This window comes from Nicrophorus vespilloides, unplaced genomic scaffold (assembly GCF_001412225.1).
Source record: "Nicrophorus vespilloides isolate i.1.1-1 unplaced genomic scaffold, Nicve_v1.0, whole genome shotgun sequence".
Lineage (NCBI taxonomy): Eukaryota > Metazoa > Arthropoda > Insecta > Coleoptera > Silphidae > Nicrophorus > Nicrophorus vespilloides.
In genome coordinates this window covers 236,949-255,148 of record NW_017098790.1, presented here as the reverse complement: position 1 = coordinate 255,148, position 18,200 = coordinate 236,949, and the positions used below count along the sequence as shown (strand labels likewise).

General features: G+C 28.9%; 1 protein-coding gene and 3 non-coding genes across 5 annotated transcripts in view; 3 read left to right on the top strand and 1 right to left on the bottom strand.

Moving 5' to 3' along the window:
* Window positions 1-18,200, bottom strand: part of LOC108563212 (potassium voltage-gated channel protein Shaw) — a 102,227-nt gene that overhangs the window by 25,829 nt on the left and 58,198 nt on the right. The window lies entirely within an intron of this gene.
* On the top strand, window positions 16,092-16,163 carry Trnap-agg. Its single transcript has one exon. It is a non-coding gene; the product is annotated as a tRNA-Pro (tRNA).
* Window positions 16,756-16,827, top strand: Trnap-agg. The gene has a single exon. It is a non-coding gene; the product is annotated as a tRNA-Pro (tRNA).
* Window positions 17,478-17,549, top strand: Trnap-agg. Its single transcript has one exon. It is a non-coding gene; the product is annotated as a tRNA-Pro (tRNA).

The window sequence follows — 18,200 nt, the reverse complement described above, 5'->3', positions numbered from 1 at the left end:
AACTGTAAAACTATCATCTTCTGTACTCAGTATTTTTCTAACGTCCTCTGCATCAACATTATCTAAACCTATTGTTTGAGACATTTGAAGAACATCATTGATAATTTTTTATATGTTATTTTAATAAAGCTTCGTTATCAGAGACAACGTTAACCGGGATAATAGAGTATATTAATTTTGACGGTAACTTCTTTATACTTCTTAAGTATCTCATTGATCTTTATTCATTTTTGTAAACTAAATATGTGTTTGTTTTTAATTGACGAAATCTAAGAACACACAGTGGGCGCAGGTTCAAATCCTTGCAAAAATAGGGCCATCGTTCATCACAGATGGACAGTGAAATGAATGAGGTTCAGCATATGGACCTTTAGCCAAGTCGATGGACAATGACAGTGTTAAGGATAGCAGAAGATTCACAGTCAAAGGAAATAGTGCAATCGCAGAGCATCAATACATTACTGAAGTTAACCTATAAGACAACAGCCAACCAATCAAATCATCATAATGGTAAATATCCACCAGGAAAGATTATCCATTTAATGTCAACCGCGATCTTAAATTTACTCAATGTTCACATTGATGAACAGATTGTGAATAAAATTATACGACATAAAAAAAAAGTATCTCATCTCTAATAGAAAATTTAATTAATTTTCTTTACTTTCCTCTACATAAAATTTTGAATTGTAAAGCTTTCTAAAATTTAATCTAAAATTATGACAACATCAACCACTTCGATTCGAAGAGTTTCCTGCATTTCATTTAAAGTTATTAGTCCTTCGCTTTTATATTCACAAAGTTAATCTTCTATCCAGGTGCATTCTGAGATATTTGTCTGTTCGCATCGGACAAAAGAATTGAAGTACATTGCAAACGTCGCTATTATTGATTCTCCTTTTGAATTCAGCATTTTTACTTGAATACATTTCAAGAATTTCCCAGTTTTCCGCATTTTGAATTCACATTTATTTAAATAAGCTTTTTACATTTCTGTGTTAAAAGATTTTGTTAGTTAGTTTATAAGTTTTTCCCATATTCCGCTAATTATAACAAGTATAGGATTTAATTAAGTATGTGACTGATTTTGTAAAATACTGTTGTTGATCGGTTAACAAATATAATTCGTTCAAATAAGATGTTACAATACTCGAATTGTTCGTTATACGATTGTTAACAAGCGTTACACTTAATTCCACGATGAGTCCGGTTTTATAATGAATGAATATGGTCGAAATATTTTTCGTAGGCAATATATTATCAATGTAATTTTAAGGTAATTGAAGTCAATTTTACTAATGTTATAGTAATAATATTAAGATAAATACTCCCTAAGGCAATTACAAGAACAAATAGAAGAACCAACAGCGAGACGGATCAGAAATGAGAGGCCCATCACCAACCTAGGTGGTTTGTATTATATATTGAGTTAACCTAGGATAGTTGAATTATTAACTTAGAAGAAGACTGTAAGTAATTACGATGTTTGTATTTAATAGAATTAATTAGAGTATAGCTATATCCCGCATAGTGCGGCTTTGATTAGTACGTTTTGATTAAATTTTGGTTTAATAATTTCAAAAGAAACTAAAATTTCATTGAGCAAAATAAAAATATTCTTTTACAAATAATTATTTGTACTTTATACATTCAAGTCTCTTTTTATGCGGTTTTAAAGTCCTCAATTAGTCCAGTTTCAAACAGTTCAAAGTAAAACCTATTACGTGCACTATAAATAATTAGAGTACAGCTATATCCCGCATAGACCAAATTTTATTAGAACGTTTTGACTAAATTTTATAAAATTCAAAACAAAAATAAACACAAAATCATTGTTTTATACACTTTTTTTTACTTTATAAAGACTGTTTTAAGCGGTTTTAAAGTCTTCGATTAGTCCGGTTTCAAACAGTCCAGGATATTGGCAGAACCTATGCATAAGTATAGGTTATTATAAAATGTTATTTTGGAATTGATAAACAAATAAGAGAGATTAGTAATAGAATAAATGTAATATTTATAAATTGCAATATTTATATTAATTAAAAATTAAATGTAGGGTGTTTGTCGACTGATCTATTAATATACGTATAATCGGTTATCTGAGATTGAACGTGTCTCAAGTATTTATAAGGCTCGTTAAATCCGGAAATTACAGGCTGTTGTTCGTCTTCGCATATTAATTAATGGATTAATATTATTAATTATCATCGTTGCGCATCTTAGATGGAAGCGTCGTTTCGGTTTAGGTGGCGAAAGAAAATTGGTTGGAAATTAATCGGGGGTGGAAATGGCAACTGTTTGGAAAACTGTTTAAGTGGGTAAACGACCGGGATGAGAATTTAATGGACCCAATTGACACCGTTGCCTATCTCCACTCTCTCTCTCTCTCTCTTTCTCTCTTCGCCACCATCCGAACTCCACTTCGCAACAACCGCATCCCTTAAGTGCGTCTAAGGTGAGTCCTCTCATCAATCTCTTAACAACCAAATTGGTTTTAGAAGTTCTGAACCACCAAAGCCGATTACAGGATGTCCAAAAAGGACTCTACGGGAGCGGATAAAATGCGACGAGGGGTGAACTGGAGGTGAACGCCGATGGCGAAAGAAATAAAACGTTTCCGCATATTGAAATTTCCAAAAGTGTTTTTTTTTTGCGTTGCTTTATCTTCTTCCTTCGCATTTATTTTGCGAGCGTTGCGCAAGTTTTCCTGGAGACGTCGCCCGGTAGCGCAGCTGACGCAACCCGCCGGCACAAGAATAGAACGAAAAAAAGCTTTTAAGATTCGCATGAATACTAAAAGAGTTTTTCTTTCTTTCTGCTGAAAAAAGTTTCGATAGTCTGAATGTATGTGTGTTAGAGCAGTGGTTCTTAACATTTTAGTAGTCGCGACCACCTAAAAATACTAAAATATATTCACGGCCCCCTTAAAGTTTTAACATATTTTTGCGCCCCACTATTTAAAAATAGTGTTTTTATATAACTACTAGGTATAATAATTCATATCATTTTAGATTAATTTATATTTTACTATCAAATATTATTTAAAATTGAAAAAAGGGAGAATATTTTTGTCAATTTTATTTTAATGCAGTACTGAAGTTTAATGAATCTGTGTTGTTTTTAACAAAGTTTGAAGACTTGTAACAGAACAATGCGCTGAATATGAAGCACTATTTGAATTGAAGTTCATACAAAAGACTTTGTATTGTAATTCAATTAAACATCGCATTGGAATTATAGCGCTTAATCTAAATATTTTCGTAACATTTTACAAATTGTTAGTTACTATGTAATGTAAATATTCATAAACAAATTGTGATATAATAATGAAAAATATAATCCGAAAACATTTGTTTTCTTTGAAACAAAAATTTGAGATGACGTTGAATTACATAATTTGTTCATTTGTTCTTTATCAAATTCACAATTATCTGCAATAATTTGGAAACATTTCAAAAATTATTCTAATCCATTTTCGAAGAATATTTTTTCTAATTTATTTCGCATGAAAAACATGTTGTGTTGATTTCCTTGCATAGATATATTTAGTTTGTTTAAAATGGAGAAGATGTCTGTCCAAATTAGATTTTTTAACGTTTATAAATATTTCATGGCAATCTGTCGCACAGCAAAATGCAATGAACAAAAAATCAGATTGACAGTAATTAAAATATTTCTTGAAAAATAAACAAACTTTTCATGCAACTGAACAGTTTGTAATCCCAAAATTTTCACAAGGTGTTACGTAAAAATTTCAGGATTTTGTGGGGTAAATAATAATCAATAATATTTAAAAAAAACAGTGAAAAAACATTAATTATTTAGTAATAGTTTCATTCCAGTTTTTCACGGAATTATAGAAACTATTTCGATTTGTAAATGTATTAAAATATTTTTAGAGGGAATCCGATTCGACCAGGAAAATCCTGTTGCAACGTCTCTATTCTCCATTAAATAGTGTTTTATTTTTAATTTTTGCTATTTTTTTGGTTCATTTGTTTCCAACGCCTGTCATGTTATTTATTAATTAAAGGGCATGATATGAGTGGGAGGGAGACCACGGGTCATGCTGTAGTCCTGATTATCGCCAGATGGTATCGCTCGAAATCGCGTGAGCCAGATTTTTGTATAGCGCCGCAGAACTCTTTCGGAAATTAGGCAGAAAATAGTTGGGGTCGACGGGCAGCATAATCAATACTAGAAGGTATAATATTACAATGTACCCAATACATTATAATTTGTTAATATGAGATGTGTCCGTTTTTCCAAATGAAGAGGTCAATAGGACAGAACAACAAACTATTCACAACTTCTTTCCAATGAAAATAAAAATCATAGAATCTTGACAATCCATTTTGTAGTCGTGTAATTCAATAACGTAAAAGCAAACACAATATCTTATAGAACAAAAAACTTTCTTTCAAATTTTTTAATTTAAAAAACGTACACTACTTATGTTAACATCTAATAAACAAATGTTGAATGTGGTTTGATAATGGTAAGTGTAAGTACGGCGGATGCGCCGGGTTATGAAAGTCTGTTAAAGTAATAAGAGGAGATAAGCGAACGCTTTGTGCGTTGATTAAATTAGAAGTACCTGCATTAGGATATTGTGTTACACACATTCGTGTTTGAATTCAAGTTTAAGCTCATCTCGGTTCGAAGCATTAACATCGTCGATCCATAGATGACATTGATACAATACGGTTGAGTTCGGTTCAATTACATTAATTACAAACTTCGATTACATAACTTTTAGTTTCGCAAACAAATACAAAATAACGATTGCTTGATATATACATGTTATTTTCTTCTATATAATTAAAAATAAACTAGTAGTAAATAAAAAAAATACTGTATATGTTACTGTTAGTACATACAATTCCGGTATTCCATCTACGGTGATTAAATTATATTGAATTGGTTAGGAAGTAATTTAGATTTTCTTATGTTCTTATTTTCTTATATAAAACTCCTTTTTTTTTGTCTTCAAAGAATGAACTATAATCAATTACATAATTTCCATTTTATCTGATGACCTTTTACCATGTTTCTGGCAACTTCGTGATTCCTTAGATCTTCTAGTACTTATCAGTAAATAAATAAACCAAGTGCGATTTCAGATCATCAAAATTAGTGAAAGTTTTGCCATTCAAAGAATTTCGCAAAGTTCGAAGTTACTGGTAATCTGATGGTACAAGGTAAGGGCTATTAGCGAGATGCGACAATACTTCTCATCCAAGCACAAATCATTTTCTACGAATTGCCAAAGATACTCACAAATATTTGCATTCTCTTGACAGAACTGGCTGTTTTTCTATGATTACTTCCTCCAGTTTCATTAGCATTTTACTATAAACATCTGAATTATCCAGTGAGTATTGAAGTAATCTTCTTTTTATAATAATTGATATTCAATGATATTCGTCATTGTTTTTCCACGAAACCGGTTTAAAAGAATTTGAACAAAAACTGAAGATATTATTTTTTAAATAGTGTGGTAAGGTTTCATAAACAAATTTGAATTTCGGGACCCAAAATATTTGAAAAAAGAAAAAATCATAGAGCCCTAAACACCAATACGAATTTTAATGACGGGCGTGTATAGTATCAGTTTATAGAATTTTATATTAAGATTTTCGGTTTTTCAAAATCGTGTTTTAAAAATAACTAAATCTATCATCAACGTTGCTTAACTCATCATGTAATTAGCAATGTTTATTGACTTTTTGCAACTTTGCAATCATTGTATTTTAGTTCTAAATCAATACCATTTTTAAAATAATAATGTATCCTTTATTTCTTAATGTATTCAATACTATTAATTTTATTTGTGTATCCAATTATTACTATTAATATTATATCAATTTTATTTTAAATGTTTGGTTCAATAATAATTATGTTCGTTATCCATAATTATAGTTTGATTAAATGTGAACTATCTATTATACATATATACATTGAACATACAATTATTGTATACGTAATATCAACCCGAAGCATATATTTACCTGGAATTACTATAATAACAGTTTTTTTTAATGAAAACACTACAGCAAAATTACAACACGCATCTATAATTAACTATTGTTCGAATAACTGTATTATTTTTACTTGCGGATAGAGGTCAGTTTCTATATATAGTCAATAATAACTAATTTAATGAATTTTATTTCAAACCCCTATTGAAAATGCAATAACATTGTTTTCTGTATGAACAACAAATAACTATGATTTATTTTTTGTATTGATTTAACTTGATAATTTTAATAACAGTATTAATTGCAATAATCAAAATACAAAATAAAATAAGTCAACTGGTGCAAATGGCTATTGACAATAAATCATGTTTTTATTTGATTTTATCAAATTTATTATATATATCAACATAAAATATTGCAACAGTTGAAATATTTATGTTCAATAATGCGATACTGTCTTGATACGATAATCATATAACACGGTACAAAAAGTGTAACTCTCTAACGTGATTCTCTTTTAACGCTTTTCTTGTATAATACAACCAGCTTAAGTTCGGAAAATGACTTTACAATCTAAAGATTAGATGAAGAGGTATTAATGGCAATAATTCTTACATATTTCTCAAATGCAATGGTAGACGAAAATATGGATAAATAATAGATTGACAATTTCAATTTGGAAGACTTGGAAAGTGGAATTGAGTTGGGTAAAGAATTAGACTTAGGTTTCCATAGAACGCGGTACAAATTAAACTGATTTACATTAATTATGAGTTTCCTATAATTAATCCGATTTTAATGATTTATTATAATATATGAGAATATAAATTAAGTAAGTTTAGTTTCACCTAAACAAACTTTTTAAAGAATAATCTTAGATTCTAATTGGATTACATATAAGTATAATTAATACTTAACTTCTTTGGAAATTAAATTTGAACAATTTTATTAAGTATTATAATTACTAAAAATATAGTTTAAAGAAAAATAAATTTAAATAATCTGTCATATAAATAGTATTCAGCAAAAAAAGTACAAAAAGAGTTGTGCTAAATAACGAATGAATTGTTTTGAGACAAACCCAGCTTGATTTCTGCTCCTTCTTGCAATATTTTTTAGCCATATAATGAAATATTTATAGCGAAATGACGTGTAAATATAATATATCAAACAAATAATAATAATAATATTTATTGAAAATTACAAAATTAAAAAAAACTCAATACAATAATATAAATATCATAAACCAAAAACAAAGTCAACTGTCCTATATCAAATATTATTTGTAAAATATTCGTTTCTCTGCATACTATTACATTAACTAAATGCCCAATTTATATGTGCCCGTCGCTGTTCAATCACGAATAGAAAGCTGAGTAAGGAAACGTTACGTTGCGCTGGAATTTTATTAATTTAGCTTGGAAATGTTGCTTATATAATTATATGATGTCTGTCGCTCTATGGTATATAAAAAGATTGGAAAACTCAATATTATATGATAACATTGTATGGCATATGTATTACTATTTAATTATGTTGTGGTCTTGTTATGTTTTTTTTTTGTAAAGAACTAACAGATAGTTTTGTAGATAAAAGAAACAAATCATATCCATAGCTGCGTGTTCACAATTTCAGTAGTAACAGATAGAGCAATACCGGTTGTAAGGTATAAAATATGCATGGTCTACAATATTCATGGTTAGATGTGTGTATCTCTAACACACAATACCCTTTGGAAATTAGTTTCAATTATTGTAATACTATATTCTTTAAACTCGTCTTACTTTCTTTATTGGTAATTGCATAATTGAACTTATGCAAATAAATTTGGTCAAAAGGTCTAATAACCTTTCTACTTAATTATTTAATGATTTGTTACTCGCATTATGAGGTTAGTTTGTATTGAAATTGTCAATCAGTACGGTAGTGAACTGATTGAAAGCCGAAATATGGGAAGTGTTACAGTAAATAATAATGATAATATCAAAATCGCAATATTATGCAATTATTATTCAACATATAGTTTGTTAAGACAATAATTGTGTTATTTATAAATGAAATTTAATAAAAAATATTGATTCTGAACAAATAAATTCACTTTTAAATATGTATAAATAATAGACAAAATGTTGTAATCTACAGTTTAGTTTGTCTTCTATGAGTTGATGATGTTTAATCAATACATATATTAATAAAAATATAAAAAATTACATAATTTCCATAAAAGAACTGATTTTTCATAATGTGTATTAACACATGTATAGAATATATTAGTTTAACCTATAAGTTTCTACAGTTGTAGCTTGTTCGCAATGTTAAGCCTCATTAAACATAAAATTATTTAAAATTAAGTCCAATCTTCGCCAGTCATCCGACAAAACATGAACAGAAATTATACTAGAAGAAGAAAATTACATCCAAGAAATTATAAATTAAGTTCAAAGTTCAAACAATAGGTTTCAACAATGTCGAAGATGATAGTTTTCCACTGGAAGATTTATAAAATTAAAATGTTTTAAAGAATCGCAAAGATTCAATGAAAATACACAAATTTTAGTAATTGCAAACGTGTGTAAAGTTAGAGAAAAAAGACTGAAACATATTTTTTTTGCCCTGTGTATAAGATATTAGTAAAACTTCGGATAGAAATACAATTACGAGAAAATAATGGCACTCAATAAAAGTAAATGATCGCTTCAATAGGGATAAGTAATTCCATTTGAAGATCGTGAATCCACAAGTGACTATTTCCAGCATCCCCCGACACATAAGAAACTCGATCTTATTATTAGAAACCACCCCCAGCCCCAGGCTAAACGAATACGCGAAGAAGCATGTGGAACGGGGAATCCCCGCACTAATAAATCTCAACAACGCGAATAGAGTTCGTAAGAGTGATACATAAATGAAATCGTGATGGCAACGAGATGATCTCATCATCTGCAAATCTCTGATATAAGCAATCTAATTTATTGCCGGAAGAAGAAGAAAGAGAAAGTGTAATATAAATGAATCGAGGGTTTTGTTTTTTTGGTGTGAAGGGCGAAATTTTATGTGTCATCTAATAATGATGCAAGGGGAGACAGTTTTGGGAAAAGTTTATCTCTGTATGGAGACGACAGGATAAGACGTCGAAAATATGCGGGTCATCATCTTTTTTTGTGTATGCTTCATGTAAAAATTGCGTGTCCGTTAGGTACTTTGCACTTAAGCTAATGAAGGAAAACATGCTTTCAATGAACGCACGAGTGAACAGAGATATAAAAAAACACTAACTGTGTATATAGATGTGTAAGGATAGTGAAGGAAAATAACGCAAGGAAACTGTTTTTACTGGCGTTTTAGTGTTCTAATCCACCCGTCCCGAAGACTAATTGAATTTTTGGGATGCAATTAGCGGATGTAACGAAAATTCGGCGCTCGGTCGCTAAGTAGTCCCCGGCGCCTCCACCGTCCTCATACCAATTGCTATCCGCACTAATTCTAAACCGCTTTTCTATCACATTTTCACTTACACGAAATTAAGCCGCGCTTCGAACTTTCCAAATTACTGCTACAGTGACTACATCCACGGACTAGTATACAGCGGTGGATAATCTCTAACCGCTCGCGGAAACTTCTTTTCTGCGACAACCCTAAATCTCATTAAACTCACCAATTACCATAGTTACTATCAAAACATCTCTAAAGCTAGGCGACTGGATACGATTAATATGACAGCTTCCTTGGAAACTAGTGAAACAAAAATGACCGTCTTTCATAAAATAGAAACTTGGCTATCATTACGTAACCTAACGAATAAAAGTTATACAGTTATTCCTTGATAGGATACGTTACACGCAATTACTCCGTTAGGCGTAACTTTGTTTTCAGAGATAAAAATGAAAAACATTTTTTCGAAGATTGAAAAGATTTATGAAATAAACAGTCAATTTACATACAAAATGAAATCAAATTTTAAAATATGAGTCTCAAGTCGAGTGTATGTCATTTTTTCTGTTTCATTTAACAATTGCCTATACAAAGTTATTGAATTTAATACTAATTGCTTAATAATAAGACTTTTTACTAAATCAGTATTAGTTTCACTAAAAGCGTCTTCAATTGTGTCTTCATTTTCTTTGTCTTTGTTGTTTTCTAAATCTTCTACTAAAGAACTATCATCTTCTGCATTTAAAAAATTTCTAACAACATCTTTTCGATATTTTCGAATCCTATTGATTGAACCACCTGGAAAACTTTTTTATTTTGCATTTTATTTTCTTCAGAAGTTGAACTTCTAGCCACATTTTGGATGATTGCGGACTTTTTTAACCAAGGAGATACCTTTATATTTAAAATCTAACATTTAAATTAGTATGTACCAATATATTTAAAATTATGTGAAATAATACAATTAAATAACTGAACGATACGCTGCATTTGTCAAGTAATTTGACAAGATGTGTATGTGACATATGCATGATACTCGTCAGAATTCTACATAGTTTTACAGTTGCTTAGTTACACATAATTCAATACTGACAGTACTTGCACACTTAATTATAGAGAGATAATACAGAGTAATAGATATAACCTTACTGGACCACATAGCGCGAGACAAGAGACAAAATGATATGCGTGCTGTCCCTTGAGAAACGATACCGTTATGCCATATCTATTCTTTCTGTTTTTCCTGCTACGAGCTGAAGTAAGCCCCACATAGTATTATACCCTTCCTAATAGGGTTTGTATAAAAACGGTTTTCCTATCTCAACCTTTCTACGAAACCGGTTTTCGAATTGTAACAAAAAAAAAATGGTGAAAATTGTTCAGTCCAGTAAAATTTATTACAATTTTCTTTTTATTTTCGTACCATTTAAAGGGAAAACTATTTTCATTGAAATATTTTTTTATAGAATATATTTTATTAATTCATTAACTATTGTGTTAATTATCAGGCGTTTTTGTAGGCGAGTTTTTTTTAATAAAAATTGCTGTTTTGTTTACTTTTTTTAATAATGATATTACTTACAAATGTGCAAATGGGAAGAAGTTATTGAAATAGATGGTGTCTACGCTCTGGAATAATCATTTAAAAATGTTATTGTTTTTCTGTTTCATTATTTCTCCATAATAAATATTGTTGATAAAACTTCTGATAGTTATGTACCAATCCAAAAATTAATGAATATTTTTGCTTTGTTAATTATGTTGTTATTGTACTCCGGGCGTAATAACCTAGGTTGATAGCCTTATGATTATAATTTTGAATAAAGTAGTTAGAAAATAAAGTTGTGATACAATATTATTGTTCAGTATTATGTCGATTTAATTAGTTTACTGGTGTTTTTGTTTTTCCTTAATAATCACCACATGTCAAATTGCAAAACACATGAATAAATTACTTTTAAAGTACTTGGAAAATTTTACCAAATGTGTAACAACATTTTCTAACATCATAAGCAAATGCATTATCCAGATCTCAGATACTTCATTTCTAATCTTTATTATTTCAAGATTTATTCTTTAAGTTTATTGTAATAATACAAGTTTCTCTTTAAAGTATAAATAATAATTGTATTGTAAACACTTAATTAATTTCTTGTGTATTTATTCAAAGTCAGTACAAACTTTCTCCAATTTAATATTGAAATCTATTGAAAGTTATATGAAAGGGTGGATTCTGTAATGAGGTCGAGCTGCAGGTATGAATTTGATATTTGATACTGCAATAATTAAGAAATAATTAAACATGTTGCAAGTATTACTACATATGTGAAGTGTTTCATTATATAACAACAATCAATAGTTCGTATGTTTCGGCTTGTGTGATTATATATAATTCCTTAATTAATAAAGCATGGTAATGCTGTTCATTAATGTGGATCTAATCATATATTTTTTAGCAGATTTTGTTTTGTATGTTTCATATACTTCACTTAACCATAATCATTAATTACCTCAGAAATAACAAAGCATATTTAACATGCATTATTAGTTAAGAATTATTCCAAAGTAAGCATCAAAATAAATATTTCTTTGATAGATTTAGTAAATAGTAAGTTTCAAATAAACAAATATAAGAAAAAAATATCTACTTAATAAGTTAAAAGAATAATTTAAAAATAAATTATCATGTAGGGTGTCCCAATATTGGCACCAAATTTAGATTTTGAATTAAATACATTAATTGTTGGAAAAGTGATAATATTTTTAGGTCAAATGTTGTGAAGGTCTGTTTCTTTGTGATCTTGAGTCAGTTAGATCTTTTATGTATAAAGATCAATTTTTAAAGAAAATTTGTTGCAATTGAACTAGTTTCTTCCTTTTTTCAATTAATCTTCGAATTGAATCATTATTTTGACTGAAAATACAACAAAGTTTAAGAACTGCAAAACATTACCCATTTTAAAAGGAGTTTTAACAATAATAGCACGTTGTAAAGTTGAAATGTTTGGATGGTCTGTTTCTTTGTATTAGTGGGTTAGTTATATCTTGTATACATGCAGATCAATTTTTAGAGAAAATTTGTTGCAAGGTGCAAAACATTACCTATTTTAAAACAAGTTTTAACAATAATAACACGTTGTTATTTTGTGTAGATTTCCACATTTACTAATCGCAACATTAACAAATGACATATATTATATATTTAAATAAAATGGCGCCAAATTTAAATCAGGTACTTTTACTTAGCCTGTTGATATTTTTATTACAAATATGTTTCAAATATCTTCTAATTAACTCAAATTTAACACAAGGAACGAAAAGTGTCTATATAAACCAAAATAATATAAGTAAGCAACCCTTGAATAACACGATACTATAATTGCACCAAGTTGTGACAAAACACAAACTTGTCTTGCACGTTTTCTTTAATTTAATTTTTAATTTCTTCACCGTTGCATAGAATATTGTACGGCTAAGAATATCTTTTAAAATAACTATTCAGAATGGAATGTCTATGTCTATATGGATCTGAAGAAACACACGTTTTTTTAATAGCACAAAATCAATAATTCATGGTTTCAATGTTATTGGTAATAAAACAGATTTTTGTTGCTATGAATATACACATATTATTAGTTATTATTACCAGTTATATATATATATATATATAAATACTTTCCGCTTATAATCATTTCACTGATCCAAAAACAAACTAAGAATTATGAAATTACAAAAAATGTTGCGTGTGTTCCTTTAAAAAAAACTATATAAATCAATGCGACCTCAAGTTTCCTAATTACATTCATTTTTTATTAAAGGGATGCCGGCACGGTGGCAAGCGTTTCCGGAAATTATGTCCCACCGAATAATAGAGGAGAAAGAAAGGAGCAAAGAGTGTATACATATAAAAGTTTCAAATTAATTCCTATTAAATGTGTTTTGAACTTTCAGTTCACCTGAGAGCCCATGGCATGACGTGTCCAAAAAAAAAGAGAAGGAAAACATTATTCACTCTGTTCTTTTTTTATTCGCTTTGTGCAAAATGTAATTAAAATATTATGAGCTTGCTCTGTGCACTGCATGTTTTTAATGCTGCTTTGTTTGGCCATTTTTTGTGTGAGTGTGTGTATTTTATGGTTCTCATCTAATAATTATATAAAATCACTGTTTTTTTTTTCGAGAGTTTTATATTTTTTATAGTAATTTAATAGTACTATTTTTACTATATAAATTAAACAATTTTAAATAGGTAATTTACATTTTAAATAGTGACCAGTTTTTATCTACAATGTTTTAAAAACAAGAACTAAAGAAAATTTAACATTACACTTTTAATATAATGTTCAAATTTACCTATTTTTACTATCAAAAGAAATGAGAATGTTAATGCATAAAGTAATGAAAATACTAATTTGGATACAGGATAAAAAAATATGATGATTAAATGATAAATAAAATATATCCACTTATATATTCCACGATACTACTTGAGGATATCCAAATAGAAGTAGTAAAAAATTAATAAAATGAAACGATAATAACTTTATGAAATGGAGCCAAAAATAGTTAAGTAGTAAACCTATTTGATAAGAACTTTATAACATGAAGCATTTCATTCAAACTAGTTTTTTATACTAGTATTGCACATTCATTGTAATGAATAATTAACATGAGGAAATTTGCTACAATTAAAAAAAATAAAAAAATATTTATACAACGAATAAATGTTAAACACCGAATGCTATATAAGAATTTTAAGTTTTAGGAAAATAATGGTTAATGCTTTGTTATCAAAGCTTCGATATAACAAACAATTGTTCTAAAACATTGATAGTTCTTGGAATTAAATTAATAAGAATTGCTTAAATGGAGTTAAGCGCAAAATATGACCAGAAGCTGTTCTGAAGGGTGTCCCAAAATGAACTGACATTTTAAATTTTCCGCCATTTTTTTCGCGGTGGAACCACTGTAGAGATTTTTATATGATGTATTTATTAATCATTGAGGTAAAGTTATGGAAAAGTACACTATCGAACAACGCGTAGAAAAACAGAAACTGTTCGCAGATTTTGGTTTGTAATGCTGCTACTCGTAAGACTGTGGTGAATTTAGTCAATAAATTTGAGTAAACCGGTTTTCTTGTAAAGTAGTGGCCGTCTTTTTACAGCTCGTTATCTTAAGGATATGTATATCAATAAACCATAAATCATTGAGGACTTCAAAGATGAAATTTTTCAGTAATTATATCTACATGTTGTGGAAAATTTCATCAAAAGCGTGAACATGCGCTGCCAATGCAGTGGTCATTTGTATCACTTATAACATACATGTTTCTACTTTCCAATAAAGCAAATATATTATCAATTATATAATCGAAAATGTGTTTTATTAAACAATAAAATATAAGTACAGTTTGGGACACCCTTTAGAAGAAGAAATTATAAATAAAGTTATACAGATTGTTTAATCACAAAGAAAATGAAGACGAATTTAAAGAAGTTATTACTTAGCGAAGTGATTTCATGTAACGCATCCTATCATTAATCGAGGTATGACTCAATTTTAATGTTATTTTATAGTAGGATATCTTTATTTGTTTAATGATTCTGTTTATTATGTTTGGATATATGTCATCGTTACAATTTCAAATAAATTTAATTAGGAAATACTAGTTGTTCAAATGAGTTCCCTGTATTAATTAACTAATTAATTAAATTATGAGTTGCCATTTCACAATTTATCATCTACCTGAAAATTCTATAAACAAAGGATATTGATTATGTTTATATATGAATTATAATTATATTAACAATATTGGAATTTCGCCATAAAATAATTACCACAGGTACGCCGGTATTAATTTATATTCTATATAAGATTAATTCTAACTTTTCATCGTCAAAGCAATAAAAGGTGAAGACCTTTAGATTCAATACTAAATAAAATTAACAACTCGTTATTAACATAATAAATGTCTTTATTTACGTAATAATATTTACCTAATAATCTTATTAACCGTTTCAGTATTTGATTATAAATATATTAAAATATATATACTTTTCGTTTTAGATTTCAATATTATACAATGTACGTTATTTAATATGAAAATTGGATAAAAATGAGACTGCATTATAGATTTTCTTTGAGGGAAGTTTCATGAAGGCCACACTTATTCAACATTATAAAATTTACTTTACATAATGACATATAAAGAGAGATTCACGTTTCATATTATATTACACTAGAATCTAGATAATAATGAAAATTATAACATAAGATATAATTATATAAATTTGTAACTAATTTTCCGTTATATATGTTAATTAATTTATATTTTTATAGCAGTTTTTAAAACAATGTAAATGTTTAATCTATAATATACAAGCAAAGACAAAATTGAAATAGCTAATTCAATTCTCTACAGTTTTTGATTAATGAAGACACTGCGTTTTTGAGAAATCATATTCATTTGTTCAAATATAAATAATAAACTTATTAGTCTTAACACTTAATTATGTAAATTTTACGTTTATGCATATATTTATTCAAAAATATATTATTCATGATTTTCTCTTTTGTTACGTTAGAATGAATTCTCAAGCAAGCCAATACTGTTACTTTTACCAACATATGATATACATAGAAAAAATAAAGAGACAGAAAATATCTTTATCTGGCTCGTTGGTCTAGGGGTATGATTTTCGCTTAGGGTGCGAGAGGTCCCGGGTTCAAATCCCGGACGAGCCCACAACGCATATTTTACTAAGTGGTAACGCAAAAGATAAAAATAGCAGAACATAATTAGTTATCTTCATAATTTAATGGAGTGATTTTCGAGATATGGGATAAACTAAATTCAAGTCCCATCAAACCAATAATGTAACATTTATGAGATAAATGGTAAAACACTTAAAAATATCTTCATATGGATGGTTGATCTATGGCCTAGACTCTAGGGAAATGTTTTCATTTAGGGTGCGAGAAATCCCGGGTTAATATGACAGACAAGCCTACTATGCATCTTTTACCAATGGAAAAAAGATACTATGAGATATCTTTAACTGTTTCGTTGGTCTATGTGTAAGAATTTTGATTTGGGTGTGATGATTTTCGATCTCAAAGCGTGGCAGAAACAACTATGTCCATTGTAATTTGAAGATATAATATGCTTACTTTTTGAGATAAAACAGTCTAGGGTTGATATAACAAAGCTATGTTCTAATGGTATAATTTTCAATATATCAGACTCAAATAACAGCTAAGCCAACGATGTAAATTTTACCACTATATGATATAAGTGGTAAAAAAACATAAAAGACACATTAAAATATCTTCATCTGGTTCGTTGGTCTAGGGGTATGATTTTCGCTTAGGGTGCGAGAGGTCCCGGGTTCAAATCCCGGACGAGCCCACAACATATCTTTTACTAGGTAATAACACAAAAGGTTAAAAGATATATCAAAATTAAATTAATTATCGTCGTGGTCAAACTGATTTTCCCATTGGTTACGAAATTAATTAAATTCAACAGCCAAATAAACCAATAATATTACTTTTAACCATATATGAGAAAAATGGTAAAACATTTCAAAAATATCTTCATATTGTTGGTCTAGGACAGGGGTCGCAAACCTTATTTCACCGTCGACACCTTCAATAGTTTTTTGACAGTTTATTAGACCCCATTTAACTATGACGTAATAATAATAGGACAAGCGTAACAATTTTGGTTGAAATTATTCTATTTTTTCTCTGGGTCAATAGCGACCAGTTTGGTGGCCCCTGGTGTAGGGGTATAATTATCGTTTACGGCCCGAGGTCCAAGTTATTATCACTGACGAGCATACAGTGTATCTTTAACCATTTTGTAATAATCACATTCAATCATTTTCAACTGATTGGTTGGTCTATGTGTAGGAACTCAAAGCTATGTTCTAATGGTATGATTTTCTCCTGAGTTTCGAAATATCTCAGAATCACTGTCAAGCCAACAATGAAAATTTTACCAATATATGATAAAATGATAAAAAAAATAAAAGACAAATTAAAACATTTTTATCTGGCTCGTTGGTCTAGGGGTATGATTTTCGCTTAGGGTGCGAGAGGTCCCGGGTTCAAATCCCGGACGAGCCCACACTGTATCTTTTGTGATAACGCAAAATATAAAATGGTTAAAAGATATATCGAAACATAATTAATTGTCTTCATGGTCTAATAGTGGGATTTCCTCTTTGGATTCATTGGTTTAGCCTACGACACACGTATAATGCTCATAATATTGGAAGTCATCATCTATGTATCCAAGTGACACGGCACTCGAATTATGTTAAATTTTTTCCGAATTTCGACATACCGACCCCAAAAGGTACGTCATTGCTGCTTTAGGACAAGGGTCAGCAACCTGCAGCTCTTTTAATAAGAAATTACAGCTCTCAGCTTCTTCTTAGAATAGGCCTTGTTGGATAATCCAAAAATAAAACTCTACAAGTACTGACTAATTATTTAATAATATATTATATAACATGAAGTTATATATGGAGAAAATTAAATATTAGTAAAATTGTACTTTTACATTACTTAAATATATCATAATTCATCAAGAAAACTATTAGAATTTATGTTTTTGCTAACCATGAAAAATGTTGTAAGTCACAACACCCTCCCCCCTAATCACATATAAATTATTTTGCAATAAAAATTATTACAAAGCTACATGCATTTAATTTTTGTTAAAAAAGAAAACACATTCTATATGTAATAAAATTTTATATGATATATTATTTG